General features: G+C 40.8%; 1 protein-coding gene across 1 annotated transcript in view; it reads right to left on the reverse strand.

The window, feature by feature from the left end:
• LOC309547924 (cystatin-B-like) overlaps positions 1-16,828 on the reverse strand; it is a gene marked incomplete at its 5' end in the record, with an annotated part of 1,082,587 nt that overhangs the window by 295,524 nt on the left and 770,235 nt on the right. The window lies entirely within an intron of this gene.

Raw genomic sequence — 16,828 nt, forward strand, 5'->3', positions numbered from 1 at the left:
GATTCGCCACGCAAATTTGCTACAAATTGTAAAAGTGTCAACTAGAGTTTGTGCTTCAAGTGCTCTGCAAGTGTACAACTTGCCAGTAAAAATGTGCAGCAAGTTATCAGACTTTTTCTGACTAGGGATGATCGAACGGCTCGGGTCGACCATCGGTTCGGCCCGAACATTGGGTGTTCGCGGTTCGGCCGAATTTAGAACTTTTTGCCCAAAAAGTTCGGAATTCGGCAACCAGAACCGACCAAAATGCAATGCTTCAGGAAATGGGCTTTAAAAGCCTGTGATTGGACCAGAACCATTAGTAAAAGCCAATTGAGGGGCAGGAGAATGCTAGGAATGTGATTGGAGTGACTAGGGGGTCTCTAGACCAACCATTAGTGAATACGCCCCCCAGTATATAAGATCGCCCCCGCCAAATTCCTAGCATTCTTGTACGGGACATGAAAGAGAGTGGAATGCTGTTCTGTTCTAATGTGCTACAAAGTGTCATTTAGCTATTTTTAGTGTGAGGAAAGGGATATCTAGTGTAGTTAGAGTGCTCCTTTACACTTTAGTTAGCTTCAAAAATTTAGTTTCTGTAGGGAAAGTGTGAAGTGTCAGGGTGACCGTAATGTAGTGTAGGGTGAACTGACACTGACTGCTATGGCAGGGTGACCAAACCCTTCCATGTCAGGGTGACCGCTATAGAGAAATGATCATTTCTCTGAGTTGCTTCGGCACAGGCATATGGCTTCTCACCAGCCAAGCATTTTTTATGCTGCAGGGGTTGCCACTGCCAGTGCTTTTTTGAGGACATGTTTGATGTCAGACATGACATCTGAACATGTGTATAGGGGGTATATATACACATATATACACATATATGTCTGTATATATACCCCTAGACATATATAGGTGTGATAGTAGCAGAAATATATGCTTGCGCTAATTAAATCATTTACACTGATATATTTCTGCTACTATCACACCTATATATGTCTAGGTGTGTATAAACATATAAGTATGTGTGTATATACACCACTATACACAAGTTCAGATGTTTTGCCTGCCTCAAAAGAACCCCAAAAAATGCACAAAAAAACGCTAGCGTAAAAAAAAAAAATGCCCAGGTGTGTTGTTGCAGGCATTTTTGGGGGTTTTTGGAGGCAGGCAAAACATCTGAACTTGTGCACAGTACCACTATACACAAGTTCAGATGTTTTTTCTGACTCAAAAGAACCCAAAAAAATGCCTGCTATTAAACCGGTAAGGTGCTGTGCAAACCGAGAAGCCATATTGGTGATCTGAAAGTGTTCTAATACAAACAATCTTTTTTTTTATGGTTCTGGACATGCTACAGAGCTGAAACTTCACATGTACACCTTTTAGACCCCCCAGATACTAAATCCAAAGTCATCATCAAAACATCTCTCTTTTTTTTTTTTTAATTTTTTCAATAATTGGCTTTTTTATCAAAAATAACAATTTTTATGAACTTTTTTTGTGTGATTAATAGTTAATGGGGCATGACCCAGAACCCTAGGCACTTTTTAGGGGCATTTATTGGGTTTTAGGGCTTAAAAATGGTGTTTTTTGATTACAGAAGTTCGGGTCCCATTGATTTCAATGGGGTTCTGAAATCCGGGCCGAACTTTCGGGAAGTTCGAATGTTCTGGCCGAGCCGAACTTTTCAAAAGTTCGATCATCCCTATTTCTGACACGTTTTTTACAAATTTAAAATTAGTATTCTTTGCTAGAAAATTACTTAGAACCCCCAAACATTATATATATATATATACATTTTTAGCAGAGACCCTAGAGAATAAAATGGCGGTTATTGCCATATGTTATCTCACACTGTATTTGCGCAGCGGTCTTTCAAACGCAATTTTTTTTGGAAGATATACATTTTCATGAAACGAAAACAAAACAAAAAAAAATAAAATGTGAAAGATGATGTTATGTTGAGTAAATAGATACCTAACATGTCATGCTTCAAAATTCCGCACGCTTCGCGGAATGGCAACAAACTTTGGTACTTAAAAATCTTCAAAGGCGAAGCTTTAAATTTTTTTACAGGTTACCTGTTTAGAGGAAACATTCAACATGTACTACTCCAGACTCCTTGGGGCCTCTCTTCCAGTATCTTATTTGATTAATTGTAGAGTAAGCATCCGGTTTATGATGTTCTTATGTGTTTGCCTTGTGGGGGTGCCCCTTGGTTGCCCATGTGTGGGGCATGCCTCGGGCTCGTTCTGGCCCACCATAGTCCGAGTTGTTCCTGGGCGGTGTGGTTCCGGTGTGGACTGTGGCCCCCCCTGCGTGGCGGGTGATCGTGGGTTCCGCCTGTGGTTGGCACCTCAGACCCTCTCTTGAGACCTTGGGGGAGTCCTGTGATGTCTTGTTGTTGCAGCCGGCTGGCGAATGCACTACACGGAGAACTTGGTTTCACCCAAGTACTACATAGTGTGTTTTTTTTCGTTGCTTCAGTTTGAGCCTTAGATTGACAGTTAATGGTTGTGTCTAAAAAATTGGGCAAAGTGAATATTCCATTGAACCTGAGTCTGCCCACTGGTTCATACATTGCATTGTTAGGTATTAGCTCACTGCTTAGCTAATGCTTTAGTTATTAACTTCCTTAGGTACAGGAGACAATTTACATTCTGAACCTATGCTTTATTTTAGACAAAAGGCTGTGGGTCTTCCTGTGGCTTCTTAGCTTTCTGTTGATACATATATAACCTTTCTTGCTAGCGGTATCTTTTTCACACTGACGGCTTCCTCTCCCACCAACCCCGCCAGTGGATTGATTTGTTTGCGATTGTTTGCGACAGAAAAAGTAAAAGTGCGGTCTGGGACTTTTTCTCATCACAACCATCTCCAGGAAAAGCAGCAGTGTGCACAACATGCACAAAAAATTTAATGGCATCTGAGAATGTAGATTTAGTGGCTGTTACGGAAACATGGTTTAATGAAAGAAATGACTGGGACATAACCATACCAGGATACTCTTTATACAGAAGAGACAGAGAAGGCAAGAAAGGAGGAGGAGTGGCCCTGTATGTGAAAGATAGCATTAAATCTAACCTAATACAAGTTGGTGAGGCCAACATAGAGTCAGTTTGGGTTACGTTGCAGTTTGCTAATCATGCAGTAACTCGTGTAGGTGTGATATATAGACCACCTGGTCAAGTTAAAGAACTAGATGATCTACTAGTTGAAGAAATAGCTAAAATGACAATGAAAGGAGAAGTTATCATTATGGGAGATTTCAATCTTCCAGATATAAACTGGAAAACCAAAATAGCAAGTTCTACCAGGAGTACAGATATTCTAAATTCCCTACTGGGGTTGTCTCTGCAACAAGTGGTTGAGGAGCCAACCCGGAGGGAGGCCATTTTGGATTTGGTATTCACAAATGGGGATTCGGTATATGATGTCATTGTAGGCGAAACCTTGGGATCTAGTGATCACCAGTCAGTGTGGTTTAATATAAGAACTGTGAAAGAATCACGCCACACAAAAACAAAAGTTTTAGATTTTAGAAAAACAGACTTTTCAAAAATGAAATTAGTCATAAATGAGTCCTTATCAGACTGGAACGGATTACATGGAGTCCAGGAGAAATGGGACTACTTAAAAGGTGCACTATTGAAGGCAACAGAAAATTGCATTAGACTTGTCAGTAAAAGCAAAAAAAGGAAGAGACCACTGTGGTACTCAGCAGAAGTGGCCCAAATCATTAAAAATAAAAAGCTAGCATTTTGTAATTATAAAAAAACCCAGAGCAATGAAGATAAGGAAATCTACAAGATTAGGCAGAAAAAGGCCAAGCAAGTTATAAGAACTTCTAAAGCGCAGGCAGAAGAAAAACTAGCTCAGTCTATGAAAAAGGGGGATAAGACATTCTTCAGATATATAAATGAAAAAAGGAAATTAAAACAAGGAATAACTAAATTAAAAACAAAGGACGGAAGGTATGTAGAAGAGAATAAAGGGCTAGCCGACTGCCTTAATGAATACTTCTGTTCAGTTTTTACAGAAGAAAAAGAAGGAGAAGGACCTCCACTTGAAAGGATGACTAATGAATCGTTTGATGCATGTGTCTTTACAGAGGAAGACGTTCTAAGATTGCTGTCTAAAGTGAAGACAAATAAGTCACAGGGTCCTGATGAGATACACCCAAAATTATTAAAAGAGCTTAGTGGTGAGCTGGCAAAACCATTAACAGATTTATTTAACCAATCATTAGTAACAGGAGTCGTCCCGGAAGATTGGAAATTGGCAAATGTCGTGCCCATTCACAAAAAAGGTAGTAGGGAGGAATCGAGCAACTATAGACCAGTGAGTCTGACATCAATAGTAGGCAAATTAATGGAAACCCTATTAAAGGATAGAATTGTGGAACATCTTAAATCCCATGGATTGCAAGATGAAAAACAACATGGGTTTACTTCAGGGAGATCATGTCAAACAAATCTTATAGATTTTTTTGACTGGGTGACTAAAATAATAGACGGTGGAGGTGCAGTAGACATTGCATATCTAGATTTTAGTAAGGCTTTTGACACTGTCCCACATAGAAGACTTATCAATAAACTACAGTCATTGAACATGGACTCCCATATTGTTGAGTGGATTAGGCAGTGGCTGAGTGACAGACAACAGAGGGTTGTAGTCAATGGAGAACATTCAGAACAAGGTCATGTTACCAGTGGGGTACCTCAGGGATCTGTACTGGGACCAATTTTGTTTAATATCTTCATAAGTGATATTGCAAAAGGCCTCGATGGTAAGGTTTGTCTTTTTGCTGATGACACAAAGATATGTAATAGGGTTGATGTTCCTGGAGGGAAATGCCAAATGGAAAAGGATTTAGGAAAACTAGAAGAATGGTCAGAACTCTGGCAACTGAAATTTAATGTGGATAAGTGCAAGATAATGCACCTGGGGCGTAAAAACCCAAGGGCAGAATATAGAATATTTGACACAGTCCTGACCTCAGTATCTGAGGAAAGGGATTTAGGAGTAATTATTTCAGAAGACTTAAAGGTGGGAGGACAATGTAATAGAGCAGCACGAAATGCCAGCAGAATGCTTGGATGTATAGGGAGAGGTATAAGCAGTAGAAAGAGGGAAGTGCTTATGCCGCTGTACAGAACACTGGTGAGACCTCACTTGGAGTATTGTGCGCAGTACTGGAGGCCATATCTCCAGAAGGATATAGATACTCTAGAGAGAGTTCAGAGAAGAGCTACTAAACTAGTACATGGATTACAGGAAAAAACTTACCAGGAAAGGTTAAAGGACCTTAACATGTATAGCTTGGAAGAAAGAAGAGACAGAGGGGATATGATAGAAACCTTTAAATACATAAAGGGAATCAACTCGGTAAAGGAGGAGAGCATATTTAAAAGAAGAAATACTACCACAAGAGGACACCGTTTTAAACTAGAGGGGCAAAGGTTTAAAAGTAATATGAGGAAGTATTACTTTACTGAAAGAGTAGTGGATGCATGGAATAACCTTCCTGCAGAAGTGGTAGCTGCAAATACAGTGAAGGAGTTTAAGCATGCATGGGATAGGCATAAGGCTATCCTTCATATAAGATAGGGCCAAGGACTATTCATAGGATTCAGATATATTGGGCAGACTAGATGGGCCAAATGGTTCTTATCTGCCGACACATTCTATGTTTCTATGTTTCTAAGTAACTGCAAAAAACAAAAATATGTCAAATCTTTGGGCCCATCTAAGTGCCGGTTCACACTACCGCAACTTGTCAGGCGTCTTGGTTGCCTGACAAGTCGCGGTCCATTCTGTGCTACGGGAACCGTTCTAATAGGAGCGACTCAAGTCGCTCCGACTTAGAAAAAGGTTCCTGTACTACTTTTGACAGAAGTCGGAGCAACTTGCATTGACTTCCATTATGTGAAATCCGTGCAAGTGGCGCCGAAGTCACGGTGCACGGCGACTTCACAGGTCGCCCCCGAAGTCGTGTCGCCATAGTGTGAACCGACTCTTAGAGTTCATCATATTGAATTGTATCATGCAGCACAGAAAAAACAAAATGAATATCAATGTGATTTTGAAATACCTCCTCCACTATCCCAGGCAACAATTACAGTAACATATTTTATCATATGTATTTATTATATGTTTGTTCTGTCTCTTTTTGTATATGATATTTGTAGATTTTAAATTTGATAAGTTGTTTTTATGTATTATGTAGCATTTGAGGGTCTTCTCCTCAGTGTGTTCTATTGTGTGACCGCTAGATGGCGCCGTCTCTTCCGGACTTTGGCAGCGTTTATGTGTTTTATATTTTTCAGTATTTGCCCTTTAGAGTATGGTGGGAGGGATCTTGCCATGCTATAACGCTTAGTCTTAATTGACTCATGTATTATAAAATCTATGGGTTGTTACTAATCCTTTGGTATGTTTAATGCAATGGATTACATCCAGTTGTAGGGGATTTCCGGGCTTTGGAACGCATAAGTCCATGTCCGGTTTGCTGTTTGTTTTAAGACTTTCGCCCTCCTTCACCGCTATTTATAGCATTGTGCGCCGTGAGACCACACCCCTAGACGATGTCTGTTGATGATGAAACGCGTCGGGTGGCGCTCACAGGTTTCCGGACCACAGCACGGCACACGGAGGGGAACACCGTTTCATTGACAAGATGCCTGGTTTTATCATCTATCTTGTAAGTGTTCTTAATCTGGTGTGCTATTAATAAATATTAGACAGTCTGCGCTATGAAGATGTCCTGCTCTTTGTTTCATGCTTATTTATATGGTGGAATCTGTGAGCCCTGCAATATCGGGAGGAGGATCGCCCTTTACTTTTCTACATTTGGCCATATCGGATCTCTGTAATGGGAGTCATCTTCATTTGGTAAGAGGCGGTGTGATCAGTGTGTCTGGTGGTGGTTCTCCGGATCTACAGCTTTGCACCTTTTTTGCTTGGAGTGGACACTAAAAGACTGTCTGGTCCAGTCAGTTTGGGCTTTCATAGGAGTAGCGCCACAGCATATATAGAATAACAGATATGTTTCTGAGAAAAAACAGGTGTCACTGTCTAGATTCAGTAGGAAGATGCCAACTGCTGGACAGAGTAATCACAGAGATGATGGTCACTGATAACCAGCCATTTACAATGGTGTCTGACTCAGGATTTAAGCAGTTGATGTCCAAACTTGAGCCAAGCTACACACTGAAGAGTGAGAAGTATTATTGAACTGAAATGCTGGGAAAGATTCACCAAAAGGTCGTTGACTAAGTAAAGGCTATGCTGCAACCAGAGAATGCTGGAAACTCACTCTCATTCACGACTGACTGCTGGTCAGGACAAACAGAGTCACTAATGATTCTTACATGCCAATTCATTGACAGCGGATGGACAAAGAGCGAATTGGTGTTGAATACAAAAGTGATGTAAGGATCCCACACTGAGTACAGTAGAGAAATGTTTCTAGGCATGCTTGAAGACTGGGGAATCAACAAAGACCGAGTGATGTTTGTGCTCCTTCGAGACAGCGGAGCAAACATGCGGAAAATAATGAGGCTTGCTGATATGTCAGACTTTAGTGTCATGACACACAACACCCTCCAACTTTCAAATGATGGTCTGTCAAGTCAAAGAGCTTTGATTGATATATGTTTTGAGAAGCATGAAGAGATTAAAAATGTTGTGCTGGCAAGTCTTTTGAATCCTCGATACAAGAACCATGCTTTCTCTTCTGATGATGTATTGGCCAAGGCAAAACAATGGCTGACAGAAGATATCAACAGGAGGTGCAGGAGGTTCCTGCCGAAAAGACAAGTCCAGAACAGCATTTTTATAATCTGAAAGACTGAAAGGAATATGATAGGCTCACTACAGGGTGAATGGAATGCGGGTTAGCCCGGAACACCTGTAACTCACAAAGATGTCTGTCATATCTATCTACTAATCAGTCCTTATAGGAAAACTATGGAAGATCCTTTCATTTTCACTGTCTATTCTTTCCTTTTACTTTTTCTCTTTTCTGACTTTATCATTCGCTTTCAATCTAGAATGTTATACACTGCTCAGTAGAAATGTTCTGATTTCATGACATAAATGATGCACCAAAATTGTAAGTGCCTATATGGTTAAGCTGTCACTTATATAGTGTTGTAAGTCATAAGCAATAAGCTGTTTGATGTTTATACGTTTATATGCTTCCGCTGATCCTGTTTATGTAATGAACATAAAACTCTAATAAAAATTTTATTGCAAAAAAGAAAATAAAAGTTTGTTTGCACAGTATGAAGTGTGTAGATTGTAGTTACATGGAAAAAGTTTTATTGAATCATACGTGGTTTATGTCGTGTTTATTGGAAGAGCAACTGCAAGATTATATTTATTTTATATTGATTTATAGAGAGCATTGCACATATTACAAATTATTCATATAGTTTTGTGATGTGTGATTCACAATTAGTGAAATCAGCTGTGGGGGTAATTTATTTCTTTATAGCTGTGCAGGAACACTACGTTATTTTCTTTTATTTGTAGTAGGAGGAAGAATTCTGTCTTACATTGGTGGTCACTGGTCAATGAGAAGAATTCTCCCTTACATTGGTGGTCAGTGGGAAGAATGCTCCTTACATTGGTGGTCAGTGGGAAGAATGCTCCTTACATTGGTGGTCAGTGGGAAGAATGCTCCTTACATTGGTTATCAGTGGGAAGAATGTTCCTTACATTGGTGGTCAGTGGGAAGAATGTTCCTTACATTGGTGGTCAGTGGGAAGAATGTTCCTTACATTGTATACAGTTTAGGTGGGTGATGCGCTTCAGAAGTGGATATAAAGTAAAAATATAAATATAATAAATGTATAAAAGTGTTCTGGTGATAAAAAGTGTTGATGTTGGTTAATAAAGGGTGGTCCAATACTTCATATATATTTCATATATATATATATCAATATAAATAAACTATTCCAGTTATCTTCTATACAATGAAGTGCTGAATGTTTATACTTTCCTAAAAGGTATCAATAAATAAACCGTAGACAAGATAAAAATAAAGATACTTCAAAAAAAATACAAAGTGCTGTGTGCTCATTTGCTTAGATCAAAAAATGAATAAATAAATAAAGTGCTGTGTTTATAGTGTCCATATATATAGAAATCCAAAATCAAGTGTCATTCCCTTCGATATCATTAAATAAAACAAGGTGCTCTCATGCAGAGTATAGGTGTTGTGACTTGTTGCCTCCACCAGGTGTCACATCTAGGTGCTCTATATTCTCACCTCAATAAGGTGTATATTGCGCCTGTATACAAAGCTTAGTCTCCGAATATCATATAGGCTTTACTTATTCCGGTATCTTGCTCCTCCTTCAAGTGTTTCCTGTCCTATCCTGTTTAGTATTTTGGGGTGCATACACTTTCCGTCCTTAATTCCATATCGTGGCCTCGGGCTCAGTAAAAACATAGGGCAATCATGGTGCAGTATGTCAAACAAGATATTTTATTAAAAACGTAGTTGCACTTACAATTTGTAGATCATTTGAATGCGGGTAAATTCTCAATACAGCGTGGGGAGCGTTATCGCTCCGATCTCTAACGTCACTTCCGGTAGTCTGGCGGCTCCTCCTACGCGTTACGTCACATCACGTGACTTCCTCAGGGAGTGGCCTATACTGGATGTGACGTTTATTTATATATGCCGGACCGGAAGTACCGTCGCGGCCATTTTTAAAAAACCTTGTGAGCGAAATTCCGGCGGATATGCTCGTTCCGCCATATTGCCTTTAAAAACAGGTGTATTGTTATTGTTTTTCTTCAATGTTTACACCGGAAGTGAGGTTGTGGATCGTTTTTTTATCTAGATGAATATATTTGTTACATATACCCAGACTTATTCACAGTTATTGCGTCTAAAAACATACAGAAAAGATAGTCCAAAACCGAGTAAAATCATTTGTTTATAAGAGCATATCTTTTAAAATTGTATATATAACGACGTACAGCTATCTTCATAATATTTTAAGTGTGCCTAAGGGGATGGGGAATATTTCTTATATATTATCATCAGATCCGGTGGTGTTTACTTATCTGAGGGGGGGAATTTTCAGAATATGTTTAAAATATAAAAATTAAAAGAATATATTCTCTATTTAAAACTTTAAAAATCACTAATAAAACAGTTTAAGTCGAAGTCAACGTTCAGGCCATTTGGTGTAAAAGAATCCATTTTAAAAATCCATTGTGATTCAAGTTTACTCAAGGTACGAACTTTATGGCTTCCTCTCCAATGTCTTATGTAGGGAGTAATCCCCCAAAAGAGCATTTTTGAGGGGTCTTTATGATGATATTTGGCAAAATGTCTTGATACGGTATGTTTGTCACTTCCTTTAATGATGTTTTGTACATGTTCTTTAATGCGAATCCTCAATAGACGTTTCGTTCTACCTATGTATTGTAGTCCACAACTACATTGTAAAGCATAGACTGCTCCCTCTGTGTTGCAGCAGATAAATTCTTCAATTTTGAATTTAGTTCCATTGCTGGTAGATGAAAATTCAGTTATTTTCTGCTTTGGTTGTTTTGTTTTTGTACATGCAAAGCATCTTTTGCAGGGATAAAATCCCTTTCCAGTGAAAAAAGAAAATGTTTTTTTCGGGGGTTCTATGATGGTTTTTACAATTTTATTTCTTAATGTTGGTGCCCTTTTATATATAAAGTGTGGTTGTTCTGGAATGTAATTCTTCAAATGTCTATCTATTTTTAATACATGCCAGTGTTTTTTGAATATTTTCTCCACTGCTTTATATTGTAGATTATAATTCAAAATTATTGGAATTTTATCTGTATAGGAATTCTCATTTTTCTTTATCTTCAAAAGTTCTTTTCTCTGTATATTCTTTACTTCAGTTATTTTATTTTCCATGAATTTCTCTTCGTAGCCTTTGTCCACAAATCTTTGAGCCAGCGCTTTGGCTTGTTCCTCAAAGTCTTTATCCTTTGTACAATTGCGTTTAAGCCTTAGCAATTGTCCCTTCGGGATATTCCACAGCCAATTTTTATGGTGGCAACTGGTGATGGGGAGATAACTGTTACGGTCTGTGCCTTTAAAGTGTGTTTTTGTAATTATTTTTCCATTATCTTGAGAGATATGAAGATCCAAATAGGTAATTTCTTCCTCACTGATATTCCAAGTTAGCTTTATATTTTTATCGTTGTTGTTCAGTTTCTTTAAAAAGTCTTCCAATGTATTCCTTGTTCCTTTCTAGAATATTAATCCATCATCTATGAATCTATTATATAGAATCAATTCCTGTGGCGTGTTTTGATAGATGGTTTCCTCTTCCCATTGGGCCATAAATATATTTGCTATACTCGGTGCGAACTTCGCGCCGAGTATAGCAAATATATTTATGGCCCAATGGGAAGAGGAAACCATCTATCAAAACACGCCACAGGAATTGATTCTATATAATAGATTCATAGATGATGGATTAATATTCTGGAAAGGAACAAGGAATACATTGGAAGACTTTTTAAAGAAACTGAACAACAACGATAAAAATATAAAGCTAACTTGGAATATCAGTGAGGAAGAAATTACCTATTTGGATCTTCATATCTCTCAAGATAATGGAAAAATAATTACAAAAACACACTTTAAAGGCACAGACCGTAACAGTTATCTCCCCATCACCAGTTGCCACCATAAAAATTGGCTGTGGAATATCCCGAAGGGACAATTGCTAAGGCTTAAACGCAATTGTACAAAGGATAAAGACTTTGAGGAACAAGCCAAAGCGCTGGCTCAAAGATTTGTGGACAAAGGCTACGAAGAGAAATTCATGGAAAATAAAATAACTGAAGTAAAGAATATACAGAGAAAAGAACTTTTGAAGATAAAGAAAAATGAGAATTCCTATACAGATAAAATTCCAATAATTTTGAATTATAATCTACAATATAAAGCAGTGGAGAAAATATTCAAAAAACACTGGCATGTATTAAAAATAGATAGACATTTGAAGAATTACATTCCAGAACAACCACACTTTATATATAAAAGGGCACCAACATTAAGAAATAAAATTGTAAAAACCATCATAGAACCCCCGAAAAAAACATTTTCTTTTTTCACTGGAAAGGGATTTTATCCCTGCAAAAGATGCTTTGCATGTACAAAAACAAAACAACCAAAGCAGAAAATAACTGAATTTTCATCTACCAGCAATGGAACTAAATTCAAAATTGAAGAATTTATCTGCTGCAACACAGAGGGAGCAGTCTATGCTTTACAATGTAGTTGTGGACTACAATACATAGGTAGAACGAAACGTCTATTGAGGATTCGCATTAAAGAACATGTACAAAACATCATTAAAGGAAGTGACAAACATACCGTATCAAGACATTTTGCCAAATATCATCATAAAGACCCCTCAAAAATGCTCTTTTGGGGGATTACTCCCTACATAAGACATTGGAGAGGAAGCCATAAAGTTCGTACCTTGAGTAAACTTGAATCACAATGGATTTTTAAAATGGATTCTTTTACACCAAATGGCCTGAACGTTGACTTCGACTTAAACTGTTTTATTAGTGATTTTTAAAGTTTTAAATAGAGAATATATTCTTTTAATTTTTATATTTTAAACATATTCTGAAAATTCCCCCCCTCAGATAAGTAAACACCACCGGATCTGATGATAATATATAAGAAATATTCCCCATCCCCTTAGGCACACTTAAAATATTATGAAGATAGCTGTACGTCGTTATATATACAATTTTAAAAGATATGCTCTTATAAACAAATGATTTTACTCGGTTTTGGACTATCTTTTCTGTATGTTTTTAGACGCAATAACTGTGAATAAGTCTGGGTATATGTAACAAATATATTCATCTAGATAAAAAAACGATCCACAACCTCACTTCCGGTGTAAACATTGAAGAAAAACAATAACAATACACCTGTTTTTAAAGGCAATATGGCGGAACGAGCATATCCGCCGGAATTTCGCTCACAAGGTTTTTTAAAAATGGCCGCGACGGTACTTCCGGTCCGGCATATATAAATAAACGTCACATCCAGTATAGGCCACTCCCTGAGGAAGTCACGTGATGTGACGTAACGCGTAGGAGGAGCCGCCAGACTACCGGAAGTGACGTTAGAGATCGGAGCGATAACGCTCCCCACGCTGTATTGAGAATTTACCCGCATTCAAATGATCTACAAATTGTAAGTGCAACTACGTTTTTAATAAAATATCTTGTTTGACATACTGCACCATGATTGCCCTATGTTTTTACTGAGCCCGAGGCCACGATATGGAATTAAGGACGGAAAGTGTATGCACCCCAAAATACTAAACAGGATAGGACAGGAAACACTTGAAGGAGGAGCAAGATACCGGAATAAGTAAAGCCTATATGATATTCGGAGACTAAGCTTTGTATACAGGCGCAATATACACCTTATTGAGGTGAGAATATAGAGCACCTAGATGTGACACCTGGTGGAGGCAACAAGTCACAACACCTATACTCTGCATGAGAGCACCTTGTTTTATTTAATGATATCGAAGGGAATGACACTTGATTTTGGATTTCTATATATATGGACACTATAAACACAGCACTTTATTTATTTATTCATTTTTTGATCTAAGCAAATGAGCACACAGCACTTTGTATTTTTTTTGAAGTATCTTTATTTTTATCTTGTCTACGGTTTATTTATTGATACCTTTTAGGAAAGTATAAACATTCAGCACTTCATTGTATAGAAGATAACTGGAATAGTTTATTTATATTGATATATATATATGAAATATATATGAAGTATTGGACCACCCTTTATTAACCAACATCAACACTTTTTATCACCAGAACACTTTTATACATTTATTATATTTATATTTTTACTTTATATCCACTTCTGAAGCGCATCACCCACCTAAACTGTATACATTGTATTAACTGGTTCCTGGTACCAGTACTGTGGTGCAGCAGTAAGAAGGGAAAAACACATATCCTCAGATAGCGCAGGAACCACCCATACATATAAGTTCCTTACATTGGTGGTCAGTGGGAAGAATGCTCCTTACATTGGTGATCAGTGGGAAGAATGCTCCTTATATTGGTGGTCAGTGGGAAGAATGCTCCTTACAATGGTGGTCAGTGGGAAGAATGTTCCTTACATTGGTGGTCATTGGGAAGAATGCCCCTTACATTGGTGGTCAGTGGGAAGAATGTTCCCTACAATGGTGGTAAGTGGGAAGAATGCTCCTTACATTGGTGAGCAGCAGAAAGGGAAGGAGCTCTGCAAACAGCAACCTGTTAAATTTTCTGCTGTGAACGATCCCTCTACAGACATGGAAGGAAAACCCCTGACAGAGATGTCTTTGGACCATCAGGGGAAGGCCGATGGACCTTTTTGCAAGCACCCCGGACAAGGTTTTTTCTGTTAATGTGTCTGCTGAGACCAGTAGTGCCTTTAAACTTGCATGTGGCAAGATGGCTGCGAGCTCCAAAGAGTCTGCATCACTTTCACCTGAGCCTCCTTGTGATCCAGGGCTGATTGGTGGTGGGGAGGGGCTCAGCACAGTGCACCATGTGCGGTGGAGGCAGCCATGGAAGTCTCTGTCAGTAATGTTTCACCTGTTGCTGTTTTAGAGCAGCCTTCCCTATCCTTAGCTGAAAGGCCTGTCCTGGTGGAGGAGAAGATACCTGTTGGAGGTGAAACAATTATGAGTACAGCCAGGGCCGGCCTTTGGGGTGTGCGAGCTGTGCGGCCGCACAGGGCGCCATGGGCAACAGGGGCGCAGTGCGGCCATCACAGCTCACAACCAGGGCCGGTACAAGGGGTGGGCGGAAGGGACGGATGCCCTTAGCAGAACAATTTATTGTAGAAAGGGGGGGCACAGATGAAGTGCTGGCACTGGCAGTGTGCTGCCAAAAGTTTTCTCGGCAAAAAGTTTGTGGCTTCTACCGGCCGCCCTACAATGAGCAGCCTGCAATGATGTGCTAAATGTGCTCCTGCACCCAGCAAAATAATGGGACCCAGCCTTTACTTCCCTGTCAGGCGGAGCCGCAGAGTAATCTCTGCCTGACAGACACTTCTGAGTCCCAGCGAGGCATGACGTCACGGAGAGGCCAGCCGGGAGGCCGACTGGGAGAATACCATAGAGAGCAGCCGGGGAGCGAGTGAGTGCAACCTAGAGGAGGTAGCAGCCGGGCAGCGAATCTAAAAAGTAAGCAGAGGGGCATCTACCATCTACTGATTATTCAGCTAACTGGGGGGGGGGGCATATGCAGCATGAAGGGGATTAATGCATTAGTAACCTCTTCATGCCCACGCTATAGCCGAAAGACGGCTACAGCGCGGGCCTAAATTGCCAGAAGGGTGTACATTTATGTCCTCCCATGCATGAGCTGCCTGCGTGGCTCGCGCTATGATCAGTGAGTCCTGGCCCCTTACCACGTGATCAGCTGTCAGCCAATGACAGCTGATCACGTGATGTAATCAGAGCCGGTAATCGCCCTTTTTTTTTTTCTCACGCTGATAGCGTGAGGAGGAAAAAAAAGGCAATCACCGGCTGTGTCAGATGGACAATGGTCCTGAAGAGTGAGAGCAACTGCTGCCTCATGTGTGCCCACCAGCACCACCTACCTGTGCAGGTCAGTGCCACCTATCAGTGCCAACCAGTGCCACCTATCAGTGCCCACCAGTGCCACCTATCAGTGCCCATCAGTGCTGCCAATCAGTACCTCATAATCAGTGCTGCCTATAAGTTTCACCTACCAGTGCCACCTATTAGTGCCCTTCAGTGCCTCCCATCAGTGCCCACCAGCGCCGCCCTTATCAGTGCCCATCAGTGCCACCTTATCAGTGCCGGCCTGACAGGTACACTGCGCATATGCGGAGCTGCAGCTCGGGAGTGCCCGTTCACGCTCGGCTATTCTCAGGCAGACGGCGTATTTGACGTGTTGGCACTGGGTGGCGCCATTTTTAAATGCAAGGAGCCTCACCAAAAGGAAAGTGAGACCCCACTGCAGAGTCTGCATCCCCTCAGAAGATGCAGTGCTGTGGGCATGGTATAGGAGATTCTCCAGGAGAATCTCCTGTACCATGCCTGCAGCACTGTATCTTCTCTACTATGCCCGCAGCACTGCCTCTCCCATACCATGCCCACAGCTCTGCATGTACCATGCCCACAGCCCTGCAGCATGCCCGCAGCCCTGCATCTCCTACACCATGCCTGCAGCACCTGCATCTCCTGCACCATGCCCGCAGTCCCTGCATCTCCTGTACCATGCTCACAGCCCCTGCACCATGCCCGCAGCCCCTGCATCTCATGTACCTTACCTGCAGCCCCTGCATCTCCTGCACCATGCCTGCAGCCTCTGCATCTTCTGTACTATGTCTGCAGCACTGCCCCTCCTGTACCATGCCGCACCCCCTGCATCTCCTGCACCATGCCTGCAGCCCCTGCATCTCCTGTACCATGCCCGCAGTCCCTGCATCTCCTGTACCATGCCCGCAGCCCCTGCATCTCCTGCAACATGCCCACAGCCTCTGCATCTTCTGTACTATGTCCACAGCATTGTCCCTCTTGTACCATGTCCACATCCCTGCATGTACCATGCCCACAGCCCTGCATCTCCTACACTATGCCTGCAGCCCCTGCATTTCCTGCACCATGCCTGAGGCCCCTGTATCTTCTGCACCGTGCCTGCAGCCCCTGCATCTCCTGTACCATGCCCACAGCCCCTGCACCACGCCTGAGGCCCCTGTATCTCCTGTACCATGCCCGCAGCCCCTGCATCTCCTGTACCATGCCCGCAGCCC

This window comes from Pelophylax lessonae (assembly GCF_965119305.1).
Source record: "Pelophylax lessonae genome assembly, chromosome: 2".
NCBI lineage: Eukaryota > Metazoa > Chordata > Amphibia > Anura > Ranidae > Pelophylax > Pelophylax lessonae.